The sequence below is a fragment of the Mus caroli genome, unplaced genomic scaffold (assembly GCF_978045245.1).
Source record: "Mus caroli unplaced genomic scaffold, Mus_caroli_1 scaffold_1, whole genome shotgun sequence".
Classification (NCBI taxonomy): domain Eukaryota; kingdom Metazoa; phylum Chordata; class Mammalia; order Rodentia; family Muridae; genus Mus; species Mus caroli.
Window position 1 is genome coordinate 116771057 of NW_028227256.1, and position 7067 is coordinate 116778123.

A 7067-nucleotide genomic window follows, 5' to 3' on the forward strand; every position below is an offset into this window, starting at 1 on the left:
AAGCCAGACTCTCCTACCTGCCTCATCCCACCCACTGCGAAGGTGTGTGGCTTTGGACTTTGATCAAGAACTTTCACTTTTTAACACCTTGAAACCCTGCCTGATACTCTGTCTCTGAAGAGGCTAAGGAAGGAAGAATCCTGAAACAAGGACAGAAGACAGGCTGGGCCAGGAATCCATCTATCTGGTGTCTTCAGACTGGAGAGATCCAAGCTTAACCAGATCAGGCCTGGAAGACCTCAGGAGGCTTCAGGTAATCTGATCGAACTCTAGATGATCAGGTGGGCCATCCTGAGCCCCCAGCTGGCTCCGAGGCCACTAGCCTCCCATGTTTCCCATCCCCACCCTTTCCCCCATGACATTGCTTGCCCCTTTCCGTCTCTTCATCCGTGGAACACTGGGTTAAGCATTTGCTTCCTGCCAACCCCTTTGCAGACCACTGGTGACAGAGATGAGCAAGGCAGACAGACACACTGCTGGGCCCTCCACGTGCTCCTGGCTGACTCAGTTGGTTGCCCAGGAGGACTGGACATCTGTGTTTTTAACAGCCCTTTGCAGGGCTGGGGCGAGAGTTGAGTCAGTGAAGTGCTTTCTGTGCCAGCCCAAGGAGCTAAGATTGGATGTCTAGAACTCAGGTAAAAAGCTAGTGCACTCATGCACAGTTGTAATGGCAGAGTTGGGGAGGCGGAGACCGGAGGATTCCCAGGGCTTGCTGGCCAGACAGATTAGCCAACTGGTGAGCTCCAGGTTGAGGGAGTGAGCCCATCTTTCAAAATGTACAAAGCAATAAAGGAAGACACCCAACACCCACCTCTGGCCTCCACATGGACAGACAGACTACACACACCAGCCCTTGGGGTGGCTTAAGAGGGCATGCTCTTTCCTCTTGTGGGCATTGTTCTCGCCCAGCACTGTGTTCATGGTGCTGTCCAGACATTCTGAGGATCTGGCCTCCTTTACCTGATAGAAGCCCTCTTTGTTGGGAAAGTCTAACAACTTCTATAATTTGCTACCTGTGTCCTTGCAAAACACCGGGAATTTGGAAGGCTCAGAATTCCCCTGAGTAACAGAAAAACAGGCTCTCCTGGCTGCCAGGATTAGCTGAACTAATGTGCACAGAGCCCCTACATGCACCCTGGCACATATAAGTGTCGGAGAAATGTTGGCTGCTAATTATATCATAGCAGCGCTCTGATGGACAGACATGCCTCCCTAGGGCATTTCACAAACCCCGAATTCTGGAGCCTGTTTTGGAGGTGGCTCTGAACACCTGTTTGGCTTCTTGGTCCCCCACCGCCCCTCATCCCCGACCTCCACCAGCGCAAACTGCCTCTTGACCCAAACAGCCTAAGACACAACCTCCACTACATCTAACCAGAGTGACCAAAGTTACCACTATACTCCTGCCGGAAACCTACTCCCAGATTTCAGTGGACAGGAAGAACTTTCCAGGCTAAGGTTCCGCGGACAGAGGCGGGCACTAGGCAGATCTGCCTATTGGGTACTAGGCACTCCCTCCCCCGAAACCCGCTGAGCAAAAAACGAAGAGCACGTGGGACCCTGGTAGTTCAGGACTGCCCGGGAGGGTGGCTCACAAGTGAAACCCGGGCTCCAGACGCCTGCTTTCCCTGGTCTGTGGGCACCCCACTGAGATCTTCTGCCTCCAGCCTCACGTGGCTTGGTTCTAGGAGACGAGGGTTCCCGACCTGTAGTGACTGCTCAGGGTGCGTCACAGCAGGCACGCTACAAGGGTCCTGGGGACCATGCACAGCCTAAGGCACGCGAGCGAGCCGGGGCAGGGTCACTCACCTCGGCAGCCGGCCGCTTGGAGGAGCCTTGGCAGCTGCAGGTCGCGGGAGGAGGCGGTGGCTCGGCCTCAGGCTCCTCCTCTCCTTGCGCCCCGCCCGCCCGTGGGGCAGGACCTGGCGGGGTAGTGGCCGCCCGCCAGCTCGTAGCCGTTTATCCAGCAGTGCCACCCCTTCTAGTCTCAATCGCTGTCTCCGCCCTGCACTACAAGTGGAGGAAGCCACCAGCCACCACCCCTCCACCAGCCGTTCCCCTAGGGAGTCTCAGAGCCTGTCTTGTCACTTCCTGATCTGCCCACAGTCAGCAGAACACACCACCATGAACTAGGAGGAACAGGGAGCGGGAAGATGGGGTGACCTTTGCGTGCCTCCCCCTTTCTAAGAACACTTAAAATTCAAGGGCAGTTTTTGATCAAGGTCAAAGTGGTCATTTAGGCAGCAGGCTAGGGCTGCACAGGTGGGTGACAAGCGGGTGTGAGTTTAGCATAACCCCTCTGACTCCAATGAGGGTGCACAGGTTTGTAACCAGAACGGGGTGACTGTAGCTGGATCACATCTGTCTCTCAGAAATGATTTTTGACCTGCTCTCAGAAGTCTTCAGCTTTCAATGCCCCGTTGGTTTTGTGGTGGTCCATCATGGCTCTCTGGGAACTACTGGCTAAGCTAGAACCCCTACACACACCTCTGAGTTCTAAGATACCACCCTGCCCTGATAAAGGTATCCCCTGCCCTGGGACACTGCCCACTGCTATTCCCTGCCCCAGTTCGCCTTGCTTTGTGGCACAGCAACCCCCTAGGGCACAGAATAAAGATGTCGCTTCAGACTTACATGGCCTTTCCTACCTGATACCGATGGCCCTAGGGGCATTAGCTTCATGCTCAGTTTATGGGAAATGGGAGTGTGGTTTTCCTGACTCACAGGACTGAGACTTTCTAGACTTCCTAGAGCAGAAGTCCATTAACTCCTACTAAGGAGCTTTGACTTTTACAGTGCGTTCAGGAGGGTGAGGAACCTATGAAGGTGTTTATATCTGTGCACGCATGTGTTGGGGGATGGGAGCCAGATCAACGGTAGGTCTTCTCTTCACTTGGATCTCCACTTTAATTTTTATTTTTTGAAACAGTGTCTCTGGCAGAACCTAGAGCTTACTGGTTTGGCTAGGCTAAGCTTGCTGTCTCCTTTGCCCAGTGCTGGGATCACAATCATGGAGTGCTGCCTGTTTTACATGGGTGTGGGTGACCGGAACTTAGATCCTCCAGCTTGCTTGGCAATGCTTTACCAACTGAGCATCTCCCAGGCCCCTTGTTTTGTTTTGTTTTGGAAACAGCACTTCCCTAAGAGGCCCAGATTGGCCTTGACCTTTTAGCAGTTATGGGCCACAGCTCCTGCCCTGCAGGGATTACAGGTGTGAAGCTTCACAGCTCAGTTGGAAGTTACATTGAGGAATTCTAAGAATCTTGTTTTCTGGGAAGCCCCAGGGTATCTGGAGACAAGGTTTTGAGAGGCCAGAAGTAAGGTTGGACCTCAGGGATGGCCCTAAAGTATCCAGGAAGAACCAGCAAGATGGCTCAAGGAGTAAAGGCAGTTCCCAACAAGCCTGAGTTCAGCCCCCAACCCCCAGGACCCTAAAGTGAAAAGTTGTCCTCTGACCTCCATGTGTGTACTGTTCAAGCTTGTGCACACACACAATAAATGATTTTTTTTCTTAAAGGTACAGTGGGTTGAAGAAGCAGAGTTCTGTGCTCTTTGTGGAAAGAAATGCTGCTCTTAAGGGTTTCTCTGCTCTCCCAGTAACCCAGAGCTCCCACAAGCATCCTGAACTTCCTCTCCTCGGCTAGGGGCTTCCACTCCTGCCTCTTCCACCAGCTCTCTCTTCTGTCTGCTTCAGTGCCTAGATCCTTTCTAGCCTCCTTCAAGGGTCCCACTGTCCAAACATGTACCAGCAAACACATCTCTGAGTTCCTGTGGCCATTCTTAAAGGTTCCATTTTAGGTATAATTGCCCCAAGGTATTGCCCTGCTACACAGGGTAGGTTTCATGGCAGGCAAAATTCGAGGGCTGGCCCCTGTCTTGAACAGACAAGAACCAGAGTCTAGAACAGTATGTTTGCTCAGCATGCTGCCTACACACAGTGCTTGGTCTTGAAAAAGTGTCTGGGGAAGTGAGGAGAAGGCTCAGCCAGTAAAGTACTTACTTGTCTTACAACCATGAGGACCTGGGGGTTTGGTCCATTAAAAAAGCCAAGCATGACGGCACAAGCTTGGAATCCCAGTACTAGGAAGGCAGATGGGTAAATCACTGACCAGCCTACTTGGTGAGCTCTAGGCCAGTGAGAGACCTTGCCTCAAGAAGGAAGGTGGATGGTACCCCGTGGAACAGCACTCAAGGCCTGACCTCTACATATAAGTACATGTACACATACATGTACACGTTTATCTACACACACACACACATGTGCATGAACACATACACAAAGCTTCTGTCAGTGAGGGAGGGGTTCTGGCTACTCCACTCTCCTGTGTACCCAGCTGCACTGGAATGTGGCAGATACAGCAGAGGCCACACATACAGTATCTGTACATTCAGTTGCCGAGCAGTCTATTTCCAGAGACCTTGAGGTAGTTCTTTTACATAAAGATAAGGCTAGCGCTTTGGCTAAGAGGACAAGAGCATCCAGGAAGAAAACCCAGATTCATCTTCTACTTGACCCAGCAAGGAGTGGAACATTGTTTGCTTTTCTATCTTGGATTGATCCCCCACTTATAGATGAGGACAGAACACATCTGTCTCTGTGTACAAAAATAAATGTTCTACTTGACTATTAAAACTAGATGGCCACAGGAAGCCACCGTGTTTTCTGGCTGCCATGGTCAAGAGCCAGGACACTTGAATCTGGTCCTGTCTGGCTGAGGCCCAGGGAACATCCTATTGTCCAGTTGTGCCAACTAAGCCAGGCACCACGAGACTCCCCCAAGCTTTGGCAGTGTGGGGTGCGTGGGGGGGTGGGGGGTTGTTCTCTTCTATATGGGAGATAAACTGCACTTGGTGAGGGTGACCCAGAAAAGTGAGGAATCCTTTGCTATTAACATAACCCAGTGGGTAAAAGGCCATCTCAGACGCACCCAGAGAACCGAGACAGGCAGGTGAGGGGGCAGGAGGATAGCCCTTGAGGCTAGTTGGTCTTGGAACCAAAGGTATATCGTTCCTGTTGTGACCTAGTATGGTATATCGCTCTGTATTGTAAGGTGTGGCTTATGAGACACTGGGAGCCACCTTGAGTATTTCCCAAATCCCCTGCACCTTGTTTGCTGCCCCACTATAGAATAAGGTTACCTCTTTCTATTCCTCTACTGAAGTAGAACTTTTTTTTTAATTGAAGTGAACTTTATTTTAGATAAAGTTTCATGTATCTCAAGCTGGCCTTAATACTCCATAGTGTCTGGTTTCGAACCGAAGGACTGCATATTTTACATATCAAAGCAGACCTAGCCTCCAGGTTTTCCCAGCATCCCTCAGTCCCTACCTGGCACACCCTGCCCCCAACCCAGCATACCCTGCCCCCAACCCTGAACTTTCCAGTCCAGGGGCTGAACTGTCCTTTGCCCAGATGCTCTTCCCTATACAATCCAGACATCTTGGTCTCTCTTCACCTCTCTGTGCTCTCCCTTCCTTTCTATTTCCTTCTCCACTCCCCCACTTCCCCATCATGGCAACTCCCCTGGCCTCAATCTGTGGGGTCAATGAACTTGCCTGAAAACAGCTTCCCAAGAAACCTGCCTTTAATAAAATCTAATCTGGCTTGAATCTGCTCATTTCACCTGTGGTGGAGAAATAACCTATCACCTTATACCAAAATTTTCATGTGCAATCAACAGTCCCTGCTTGTGGCTAAACTTGGAGGTGTGCTACATCCATATGGAGGCCAGGGAGATAGCTCAGCAGGTAAGCTGCCAAACTTGCTAACCTGAGTCAGCCCCAGAACCCATGATTCCTATAAATTGTACACACACACACACACACACACACACACACACACACACACACACGACTTAGTCTATTCCTGAATTTCTGAAAATATGGAGAAAAGACTTCAGCCTTCAGACACTCAATACCTGTCAAAGCTTCAGGGGAAATACTTAGAGCGTCCTCCTCTCTGAGAGCAGCTGCCATATAGCTGACCTTCCTTCCTTCTTTACCTGATGGCAAGGACGTGGGGCCATGCTCCTGACAATGCTATCCTTATTATGTTATTAGCTCAGTTGGCAAGCTTTTCTCTGTGAGCCATGCCTTTGGGTCAGGCTCACTCTATCAGCACACAACTTACTGGTGACCCCTTTCTCCTTCCCCATAATCCAGAAAGAATGAGGTGGGCTGGGGGAGAGAACTGCGTAAGAAAAGTTCTCGAGATGCAAGCACGAAGATCAGAATTAGATTCCCCCAAAACTTTCCTCATAGGCACACACACCCAAAGCCAGATAGATGCAGGGCTATGCCCAGCTCCAGGGAGGCAGTAACCAATAATTTCTGGGACTGCTGACCAGCCAGCCTAGCTAATCCAGTGAACTCCAGGCCAAGTAGGAGCCTCTTAAAAAAAGTAAGGCAGAGGTTGACATTTCTCTCTCTCTCTCTCTCTCTCTCTCTCTCTCTCTCTCTCTCTCTCTCTCTCACACACACACACACACACACACACACACTAGGCATCATAAATCTATACACGCACAAGAAGAGAGTGCACACTTGCTCGGAGGAAGCACACCTTCGTGGACTTCTGGGGTTTCTGAGATAGGAGCCCAGCACCTTGGATCAGTCCATGCAGATTGAGTCTGGAATCAGGGTAGAGTTGCTTCCTGTGTCGCCTATGCCCCGCTTCCTCCCTGCCCCACAGACCCCAGCTCACCAGGTCTAGAGTCGGCCGCACTGCCTTTCTTCTCTGGTGATTTTCCACAGCTCTCTGAGGGGATGGTGGGGCAAGAGCCCTGCTGCCTGTGGGCCTCTGAAGCCATTTCTTCTGAAGCTGGGTGGCTGGAGCTCACTGCAACGATTGAGCAGTGGTAAACAGTGTAAGCCAAGTTCCAGACAAGCAGGTCACAGCCCCGCCCTGGACCTGGTGGGATGGGGGTGGGGTGGGGTGCCGGTCGGTCAATGACCTCAGGTCATCCCCAAGCACACCGAGGTCAAAGGTGGACACAGAGCCTCTAGTGTGAAGGTTGGGATTCCCCCTGCCCAACCTCTCGTTCTCTACTTCCTGAGACTTGGCCTGG